Genomic DNA, 12,060 nt, shown 5'->3' on the forward strand with positions numbered 1-12,060 from the left:
CTTATCCGCAAGCACCAGACAGAAACATATTGAAAGAAATTGCTGTAGATGCCTTCATCAATGGATTGAGAGACAGTGAACTACAGAAAGCTTTACGACTAGCAAGACCGAAAGTTTTAGATGAAGCGCTCACCATTGCCTTGGAACACGAAACAGCTAGTCAAGTTTCACAGAGCTATCGAGTACGAAACTCTAAAGGGAGCGACGAACAAAACGATAAACGTCTGGAGGAAATCGTACAAAAAGTAATTCGTAACACGATGCCGAAGAGACACGAACTCAGATGTTGGAATGGTGACAACGTTGGTCATATTCGCTGTAAATTGCAAGAAAATAATATAACAGTCAGAAAGCTAGAAGATGAAACACTGGGCTGGAAAAAGTCATTCAAATGCTGATGTTCAGTCGAGACGGCCGTGCAGTGTAAATTGTAATCATTGCCTTAAATTAGACAAACGATTTTGCCCCGTGAAACGAACCACCGTCATTAATTATCAATGGCAGCCTTAACAGCTACAAGATGCTCAAGCAGATGATCCATGTATAAAAAGAGTATTGGATTGCGTCGAAGTGAAAGATCTTCTTGGCAAGAAATTAAGTGCATGTAGTCCAGAAGTCAAGTGTTACTGGTGCCAATGAAATTGCCTAGTATTAAAAGATGATCTTCTGTATAGAACCTTTGAGAACGATGATGGTACAGAAACTAAGCTTCAGTTGATTGTACCTAAAAGTAAAGTGTCAGAAATATTGCGTCAGTTGCATTACGGTGCATCAGGTGGACACTTTGGTATTAGTCTAGTGCTAAATCTAGTGCTAAAAAGATCTATATGATAGATTCTTATACGTTATTTCGAAGGATTCGGTATGATAATATCTGGGGAAGAAGCGATATAAACCTGCCTTCTGAAGCTAAGTATGTGTTGGTATTCTGGATTTGCTATACCTATTCTAAGAAAGTTTATTGGAGAGACTAATTTTAATCCAATATTTCCAAATAATCCTAGTAACCTTATAAGATATTTATGTGGGATCGTTGGGTTTACATTTTATATTACTGGTCTATCCGCTGGTGAAATTAGACATCTGCCTTTGATGATTTCATTATTGACAACAATTTGGCCATGTTCGTTTAAGAATTCATCAGCTAGTGATTTATTTGTTAGATAAATACATATTCTGTTGTATGGAATTCTGCTACAGAAAATGACATTTTTTGATTTTAACAGAGATCTCAATTGGAGTAGATAATCCTAAAGTCTAGCACCCTGAATGGAGCTGAAGGTAATTGCTTGATCCTTGTTTGGATATTTATACATATTTTTTGGGAGACAATGTTTGCATAAGATGCGTTGGATGTACTTGTATTATTCAAATTGCAGTTATCAGAATTCTCTAAATCTAGTTAGTTTGATCCATATAATTAGCTTTACCATATGGTAAACCATAATTAAAGGTTAAAGAAAGTTTATTGACTAAATAAAGTAAGCAAAGTAAGAAAGATTTCCGAAGTGGAAATTGTACCGTCAATAAACGTACTTTAACCTTTTATTATGGCTTATTCCCATTTAAATAGTAATTATATTTATAAGGCTGACCATGCCTTTTGTTGGAGTTCACTAATCACCTAACAAAATTTTTGGTATAATAGAAGATTAATATTCAACTGAGTGGATTTGATTTGTTATCTCAAAATGGGTCTTTTAGATTAGGATAGTAGATATCAAAATATTTACTCACAGTTCTTTTCTCGATGTTTTGAAACACTGAACATATAAAACTTAAATATTAAAAGGTTTTAATTTAGCGTTAATTTTACTTAAATCGGCCGTAAATTGCAAACGTGTTTTTACAATCCATTTATTTTCTTGATTAAGTTATTTCTATAATCATTGTTTGTGTAAATTTCTTTAATTTGCTTTTTAAATTCATTCCATAGTTCCTCTGGATCTTCTTGTTTTTCTCCGATGTTCTATATTCTATTGTTAAATTCTTGTTTAATATTATTTTAACAGAGGTATAAATGTAGAACTATGGTTATTAACAGAGTACTACATAGCAAAACAAAAATGAAATAGCGAACAAGTCGTCATTATTTAGCTCATTAAAAACATTAGGTGGCTCAAATAATATTGTTGCAAGATTTGAAGGTATATTTTTGGTTTCTCATATTGCATTTTTATCATCTTGAGAGTCAATTACTATTTAACTGGGAATAAGCCACAATTAAAGGTTAAAATACGTTTATTGACGTTTCAATTTCCACTTCGGAAATCGTTCTCAAAATACAAACATTAGTAAATAAACAAATTTTGTTTTTGTTACTTAGTGAAAAATTCTTCTAATAATTTAATTTTATCTGACTCATCTATATTGACAATTCAGACATACATTATACATTTGAAAGTAGACGACTTTAAAATGATATTGCTAATATTGTTGAGTTGCGTTCCTGGGACGACTTTACTTATAAGATAGTTCATTCGATTACATGAAATCAACTTTAACTTGACAATATCCGTCAGAAAAGATCATGACATGTAATTCGTCTTTAAAAAGACAAATACATGCCATGATGACAGTAAAATTCTCCTGTTAGTGATTCCATAGTAAATTATGAGGGAAAAACCAGGAAAAAAACCTCATAATACTATCCCGACATGGTAAGTATTTGATCTTGCATTTATTTTACCTTCAATAAATACCAAATTCCGATTTTATATGTTTGTTATTTAAAAAATATAAATGATGTATTCTCTATATGTTACTGACTTACCAATACTGGTATTTTCTTTTTAATAACTTCCTCTTTCCCATATTGAAAGAGGAAGTTATTAAAAAGAAAATACCAGTATTGGTAAGTCAGTAACATATAGAGAATACATCATTTATATTTTTTAAATAACAAACATATAAAATCGGAATTTGGTATTTATTGAAGGTAAAATAAATGCAAGATCAAATACTTACCATGTCGGGATAGTATTATGAGGTTTTTTTCTTGGTTTTTCCCTCATAATTTACTATGGAATCACTAACAGGAGAATTTTACTGTCATCATGGCATGTATTTGTCTTTTTAAAGACGAATTACATGTCATGATCTTTTCTGACGGATATTCTCAAGTTAAAGTTGATTTCATGTAATCGAATGAACTATCTTATAAGTAAAGTCGTCCCAGGAACGCAACTCAACAATATTGGCAATATCATTTTAAAGTCGTCTACTTTAAAATGTATAATGTATGTCTGAATTGTCAATATAGATGAGTCAGATAAAATTAAATTATTAGAAGAATTTTTCACTAAGTAACAAAAACAAAATTTGTTTATTTACTAATGTTTGTATTTTGAGAACGATTTCCGAAGTGGAAATTGAAACGTCATTAAACGTATTTTAACCTTTAATTGTGGCTTATTCCCAGTTAAATAGTAATTAATTTAAAATGCCACAAGAAAATAGCTTCAGAACAATATCTTCAGAGTCTTTCCTGTTATCTCCAATGTTAATTATTACAGGTTCGTTATTTATATTATTATTTATATTATTTTATTCTTTAATAAACCTATGTTCAATTAATTTGTTAATATGTTCTACACACTTTGCCCAGGCGACATCGTTACACTTTTCAATTGCTTCCTTTTACATAGTTAAAACATGTTTATCTCTATATCTATCTCTGCCAATATATGTATTATAGTAAGTCTTTAATTCGGCTTATACTAATTTGATAGCATTAAAATCTGGGTGATACGCTGGCAATCTAAGCACTTCGTGTTCATGTTCACGTATCAATTTATCTACAATACAGACGCCAGTATTTTATTTTGTTTCTAATCCTTGACTAAAAATTATCGCGGTCAAATCATTAGCACAATATTTACTAAATGGATTACTTCCTAGTTTAGAATACCTATCTTTGATTATCATGGAGAACGCACCGTACCATAGTGAAATCATAAATAAACAACCTTCCGCTAAATGGTTAAAATCAGGCATTATAGCTTGGTTAAAAAAATTCAATGTTAACTTCGATGAACATCAATTAAAACCAGAATTATTACAATTGGCCAAAATGAATCGACAAGAATATATATATATATATATATATATATATATATATATATATATATATATATATATATATATATATATATATATATATATATAAATATTCTTTAATAAATGGACTAACAAATGACCATTAAAGAGGGTCTGTTCTCATTGTTTTATAAAATACAGGGCGAGTTGTGAATGTTTACCGAAATTTCTATTCATCATAACTTTTGAACGGTAAGTTTAGCGTGTCCTATATTTTGGTCAAAAGACACTAACTCCTTCATGACGTCTACAGTTTCCATTCCTCTACTTCAAAAATCCAACCAGACTTTATGCTCTTCTGATAAAGAATCTTCCGAAACTCTCTCTTTAGCATTTTCACAGGTTTTTACTAAAGAATCGAATGATGGTTATCTACCTGCTATTAACTTTAATCCTTACAGCAAGTTGAATTCACAGTGGATCATGTCAAACAAAACTTAATTAAACTTCGCACAGCCGCTTCACTCGGTTTAGATGGTTTAACACCAAAACTGTTAAAAAGGTGCGCAGACACGCTTGCAATACCCTTAACGTTAAATATGCAAACTTCTTTTATCCAGAACTCCTTACCTTCTAGTTGGAAATTGGCTTCCGTTACCCCTATTTTTTAAAAAAGGAACAAACTCGACCACAATAATTATCGTCCGATTAGCTTGCTGCCAGTAGTTGCCAAAGTTATGGAAGCCATTATCTCCGAGGAGATGATCAAATTCCTTCTCCAGGAACATGTTATTCTAACACAACAACATGGATTTGTCTCTGGTCGCTCTACTCTAACCAATCTCTTACATTGTGTTGACGACTGGACGTCATCCCTTAACAGTTCGCAGCCGGTCGACGTTGTTTATCTAGATTTCTCTAAAGCCTTTGACCGTGTACCTACGCGCAGACTTCTACATAAGCTAGAACATTTCGGAGTTCGCGGTACTCTACTTCTTTGGATAGATGATTTTCTGACAGATCGATATTACAAAGTTAGAGTTGGCGAATCTTTCTCACAGGACAGGTTAGTGGAAAGTGAAGTGCCTCAGGGTTCCGTCCTTGGACCTCTGCTGTTTACGGTTTACACCAGCGATGTTCCTTATTATGTATCAAGTAAAATATCATTCTACGCTAATGACACAAAAATATATGCCAATCCAATCACAAACCAGCTAACCCTCCAAATGGACTTGGACTTTATTTTAACTTGGTGTTCCCAGTGGTTACTACCCTTAAACGCGAAAAAATGTGTAGTGCTTTGAATTGGTAAAAATAATCCACTTGTGCCGTACTTTGTTAACGGGCAGCTATTAGATTCTGTGTTTTCGTATAACGATCTTGGTGTTATTTGTAAACGTGCGAACTCCAGACTGTATCTTATTCAGAGGTGTTTTTCGAGAGTTTCAATGCAATCATTCTGTAAACTTTACACTCTGTACGTAAGACCCATACTTAAATACGCTGGACCAACGTGGTATCCTGATCTGGTTTAAGACAAGACTATGTTGGAAAAAGTCCAAAGAAAAGCCACCCGACTTTCTTTGGGACCGAGAAGACCTTCTTATGCAGAAAGACTTAGTATGGCTAACCTAACTTCTTTTGAACTTCGCCGACAACGTGGAGACTTAACTACAACTTTTAAAATATTAAAATTCACTTTTGGAAATCTCGATGAAATGTTTATCAATAATCAAGATGAACGCCTCAGAGGTCATCATTTCAAACTGAAGAAAGAAAATTTTTCTACAAGATCAAGGCAGAACTTTTTACCAAATAGAGTTTTTGAGTGTTGGAATAACCTTAACGATAACATTGTCTCTGCTCCCTCTACCAACTCGTTCAAAAACAGACTTGACCGTTTTACATTATAGTTAAAATATTGTTTTTCTTTTAAAGCAAAAATTGTAATTTTATTTCTTTTATTTGTAATTTTTGTTTTTTACTAGTAGGTTATTAATGAAATTTCTTTGTTTTTGGGCATAATAGGGACTTAGTTCCTCTGCCCTCGCTTATGTATAATAATAATGATAATAATAACTAACACCTAATCAATAGATTTCTTCAAACTAGAAAAAAGTCAGGTCCGGTTTTAAAAATAAATTCGTTTTGTTCATAGAAAAAATTTCACCATTTATACGATTTTTGAAAACTCTAATAAGAATTTTAAAAATAAGACAAATAGGCAAATAAAATAGCATATTTATTTTTTTTCATACGATTATATATAAAAGTTTGGCAAAAGGAACCATAGATTTAAAAAATGTAACTATTCTATAGTCCATTTTGATCATATTGATAGCACATTATGTATGCAAATCCCTAAACTGTTGATACGGGTGACTCAATGAAAAATAGATATTTGTCAACAAGTTTACAGAAGTATATAGGAAAACAATTTTAAATTGAGTATGACCACCAGGTATAAAGGTTGAAGCAGAATAGAATACAATAGTTTTGAGGGTTACTAATCCCTAAATAAAGTTGCCAGTGTCGGAGTGATGGAGATTAACAGGTACTAATGAATTTGCAAGAAATGTAAGATGTTTATTTTATTGGTTATATATATATAAAATAATTTGTGGCCGTAGCAGGGACCGATTTGTAAAAAAATGAATATTATTTTAATCAAATTCCATTTCAGATTTACTGCATTCTTCAGAATCTAAGGAATCTTCAACTCCAATGTTAATTACTACCGGTTCCAGCATTGCATCAGTCTTAGTATCCAAATTCCACATTTTATTTTCTTCCTTGTGAGCATGACTAACAGCATTTTTCCAATTTTCTGGAGTTACTTTTGATAAGGAATGTTCTAATAATTGTTGTAAGTCTTCTAATTTAAAAGTTTTGTTGTTGCGTCCGACTTCACCCTTTACTTGAGACCATATATTTTCTATCGGATTCAGATCACAGTGGTATGGGGGTAAACGTAAAATAATTACATCACGGTTTAATCCCATTTCATCAATTATATATTTTTTATAAGCTGCTTTATGTTGCCTTACAATAGGTAATAATTCGTTTTTTGTCGAATTCTCCTTGTACTCAATTGCGTGTTTATCCAACCATGCGATTATCTCTCCTTTTTTCCATGCCGTTGTTGGCAATTTTTCTGCTAGTCTTGAATGGTAACTAGCATTATCCATGACTATGACAGAATTTTTTGGAATTAAATCCAACATTTGCTCAAAATATTCTTCAAAAACGTTAGCAGTCATTTCCTCGTGGTAATCTTTGGTTGATTTTGAGGCAAAACTTAATAATCCACCATTGACAAAACCGTATTCGTTTCCAATATGGGTTATTATGAGTCTGCGTCCTTTTCCAACGGGAATATTGTTTATTCCAGTAGATACACCTTCGATGAATGCCTGACGGGAACTTTTCACATTTGTATCAACCCATAGATATGGTACAGTATGACCTCCATTTAGCCAAGTTTCGTCCAAATAAAAAATTGTTTTCCCTTCTTCTCGGTACTTTTTAATAGTTCTTAGATAATCTCGTCTCCAACATACAATGTAATCTTTTTCAATTAAAACGGATTTTCTTCTATTCTTTTGCCAACGAAATCCCATCTCTCTCAATAGTCCCCATAATTTTTTGTTGCTTATGATTGGTAACTCTTCGTTTTCTCTAATTAATGTGTGGATTTTGTCCAATGTTGGGAATTCTTTGTTAAAAAAAATGAGTGGACGCTGCCTCTTATCATGTTTTTATGTATTTCTTCAATTTCAAAGGGTTTACTGCCTCCACTCTTCTTGTGAGATGAAACAGTTCCTCCTTTTCTCTCTTTTAGGAATCTATAAATTGTTGCTTCTCCAACCCCTTTCATATTTGAACACATGTTAACGATTTCACGAACATTACTTAAAGGGCGTTGATGTACAAGTGCATCGTGTACATTTAATATTATATTTTTCTCTCTTAGACTGAAGGCACCTTTAAAACTACACTTAACCGGGATAAAACCTGTTATCGACGTCATTTTTAAATGCAAATAACAAAATATCGACACCAAAAACGTAGGTAGGTAAGACATGAACAATGTACATCTACAAACTAAATGGAAGATGCAAACAATTTCTAATTTATATTATTGGCATAAGCTGTAATGTGGCATAAAAACTACTTAAATTATCATTAGTGAAGCCTTATCAGTAATTCCAGGTAATCGTTCAAAGAAGGTATTCTTTTTGTGTCAGGCGATAACTTGTATAGAAAACAATAATCACCTTTAAATTACTGTTTACATTAATTTATTTCGTGAAACATTGAATTCTCTCGTTAATCACCTGTGTATAATTAACAATATGTGTGGCATATATACCGACGTTTTTTACGCACAAAAAAGGTATAGTGAGATTAGTGGACACTTATTTTACAGAATATTTTTTAAAAGATAATGAATTGTTGACGGCATCTTAAAATATTAATTTTTTTATTTATTTCAAAACAAGTATAGGTTGACGCCTATGGTTTTTTGACCTGTTGAGGATTTGCATACATAATGTGCTATCAATATGATGGAAAAGGACTATAGCAAAAATTAAATTTTTGTACAAATTTAATTTGTAAGTATTAATACTACAATAGCTCGTGCTAGACATTTCACATAATACAACACTTCCCGCAAATTTCCAGAATTTCACTCTGGACAATATTTTTTGGTGATTCATCGGTAGTATCGTTTTATTGAATTCTCAGAATTTTATTTTACTTTTTATTGATTAAAATTATATTTATTTATATATGCTCAAAAGAAAAGGCTGCAGTAAAAATGAGGTTTATTTTTGTGATAATCAAAATAAAATAATGTTTAAAATAAAATACATGTGTTTATTTTGTTTTTAAATTTATGAAAAACGACATAAATAAAAATAAAAAAAAAACAAGAAATATTGATGCCGTAATTAGTATCAATTTCTTTTCATAATTTCTTATACTACTTTGATAGGTTTTCATTAGCTTTTGAGGTAGTGCTTGTAACGATAAGAATACCAAAGAGAATTGAAATATGTACTATTATAAAATAATACCTAAATTAACTATAAGAGCTTATCGTCTATGCTTCGCCTAGCTAAGTCTCTCAAGTGTGAATCCGTCTTGTCTTAAACTATGAATTAAACAATAAAAATTTAGTTACTAACAAATAAAACAATGAATTAACTAATCATATTTATTTAACATAAAACAAAGTAATATTTAATTTGCAAAAACAACCCGCCTAAAGCTTTACAATAAATAAATTTAGAAATGATACTTATGGCATATATTTGGTTGCTTGCTCCTGTTAAGATGTTGCCTCGAGATTATGTGGGTAGGTCCTGTTGCCGCATCCAGAGCATGTAGGTAGGTCTTAGAGACAGCTGCAGTTATTCAGTTCTAAGGTAACTGAATACAATATGCCCATGTTAAGGGAATTTTGAATTTATTGCTACAAAAATATATTTTTCATATATTTTTTAACACTATACCACTGTTTAGGTGTTTAAACATCGCTAGTTTTTTTATTGTTTAACAATTATTTTTTTTTCATATCGAATTTTTTTTTAAACCCCTCAATCTGGGCATATTGCCAACCCCTGAAGGTAATATGCCCAGTCGAGTGAAGGTAATATGCGCTTACCTAAAACACTAAATGATGTGGAAATAAATATTAAAAAACATCATATACTTACAAAATCTTATATTTATTGACACTATAAAAAACATTTAACCAAACAAAGATATTAAACAATCCTTTTTGTAAAAACTAAAATGTCAAAATAAAGAATTTTTAACTGAAATAACTTAAAATTAAGGAACATTATTGTGGGGTACAATCAGGACAGGTAAAGGATTCCTTATCGAATTTTGTCAGCCCTAAACATTCTTTATGAACGTACTGTACACATATAAAGCATAGTCGCATGTCTTTTATATCAGCTTTGTCGCAAATTTTGCAAAACCATTTTGCTACGTCTTCTGATTTTATGTTTTTCTTTACCAAACAACCTGGTAGAGTTTGTTTCGTGCCTTTATTTATATCTGTTCGTGGACCTGTGCTAGTGGTAGAAAATACATTTTTTTTTACCACTATAGCTCTGCTATTTATTGCCTTCTTTCTATTTTGTGTATTTTTTTTCTCAATTTTTGCCGGAGTCTCAAGCATTTCCGTAAACGATGTGTCCAAAGTTTTGCCCTGGCAAGTTTTTATTTCTTCAGTATTACTTTCTCGAAGATTGTTATTCTCTTTGTTATAAACCTCCAAATCATTTTTTTCAGAATTCATAAGGAAAGTTTCCTTTTTTTTATGAAACTGATTTATTGCCAATTCAACTTCTTCGCCGCTGTCTTCTGATTCCGAAGTATAACTGCCAGAACTCTCACTTGATGAAGTTTGTGTTTTAGACTTCTTTTTCATGTGAATTGGTGTCTTTTGGTATTGTGGCAAACAGTTTTGTTGGGAAGAGCTTTTTGAATAGCCTGCAGTTGGTGGTGGAGTTTTCTGGCGCAGATTAATGGGTCCGCTATCACTATCACTTGATGATGATTCAGTTCTAGGTTTCTTTTTTTTGTAATCTTGGGTCTTTTGATATTTTGGTACACTTTTTTGTTGAGAGGAATTATATGAACAGCCTGGAGTAGGAGATGGTGTTTTCTGGCGTACATTAATGGGTCCGCTATCACTATCACTTGATGATGTTTCAGTTCTAGATTTCTTTTTTTTGTAATCTTGGGTCTTTTGATAGTTTGGTACCCTTTTTTGTTGAGAGGAGTTATATGAACAGCCTGGAGTAGGAGATGGTGTTTTCTGGCGTACATTAATGGGAGTGGGATCAATGTTCTCAATTTCTGATAAAATACTTGGGGCAAAAGCAACTTCAGGTATAGCATCGGGGTTATAAGGAAATATTCCTGTTGCAGCAAAGCCTGATTTAATGTTAGAAGGTGTCAATGCCTTGTCCCACACTATCGAAAATATTTCCCCAAATCGCTGCTTTGTTAAAGCACGTTCTTTGTATTTGGTCCAATACAACAACACTTGTTCGTCCCAGTGGTGTTCAAAGGAACGAAACACAGCTTTGTCCATCGGCTGGAGTTCATGAGTTGTGTTGCTAGGCAAACACAGAAGGGTTATTTGATATTTCTCGGCAGCTTCGATAATTGAAATGTCTAAGTGACATGAGGCTCCATCAAATATTAAAAGACACTTTCCCTCCAATTTATATTTTGCTAAATGCTCCAACCAAATAATGAAGGTTTCCACATTCATACTGCCTTTAGGGGTCATCAACGCCAACGTGCCATGAGGCAAATTATCATTCAATTCGGGCTTCCTGCGCCGTCCTTTAAACAAAACGGCAGGAGGAATAGCGGTACCATTGGCGTTAGCACAGCTAACAATAGTTACATTTTCCCCATGTTCCGGAGCAACCAAATGTACGCGTTTCGCGCCTTTCTTTGCTAGAACGGTCTGTTGATGATGCAGACTGAGTCTGCAGCCTTTCTCGTCCACATTGTAAATTCTTTCATGTTTGTCGATTAAATCTAATTCTTGAAGTACACCCCTTAATTTGTCAAAATAGTCTTTTACTATGAACTTGTTCAATTTTTGAGCCCGAGCAGGATTCATGTTTTGTGCTTTCCTTATCGATATTTCAGGGTGTCTTTGCAAAAATCCTTTTAACCAATAACGTCCAGCCATTTTGGTTCCTTGTGAAAAAAAGTGTGGCAAATTGTTTTGTTCACAATAAGTAAACACACATTTTTTTAAAGTTTTATTGCTGAGGGGATACCCAACTTCTGCCAATCTAACAATTCGTCGAGACAATTCGTTTTCTTGATCTATATTCAAAATAGTCTTTCTCCCCATTTTTGCCTTTTTGGTACTATTTTTTTCTACATAGCGTTTCAAAGTGCGTCTAGAAATATTATACCTTTGACTTGCCGCATTGTATGACATTCCATTCATTACTGCTGCAATTGCGGATTCTA

This window comes from Diabrotica undecimpunctata, chromosome 1 (assembly GCF_040954645.1).
Source record: "Diabrotica undecimpunctata isolate CICGRU chromosome 1, icDiaUnde3, whole genome shotgun sequence".
In the NCBI taxonomy this organism is placed as follows: Eukaryota; Metazoa; Arthropoda; class Insecta; order Coleoptera; family Chrysomelidae; genus Diabrotica; species Diabrotica undecimpunctata.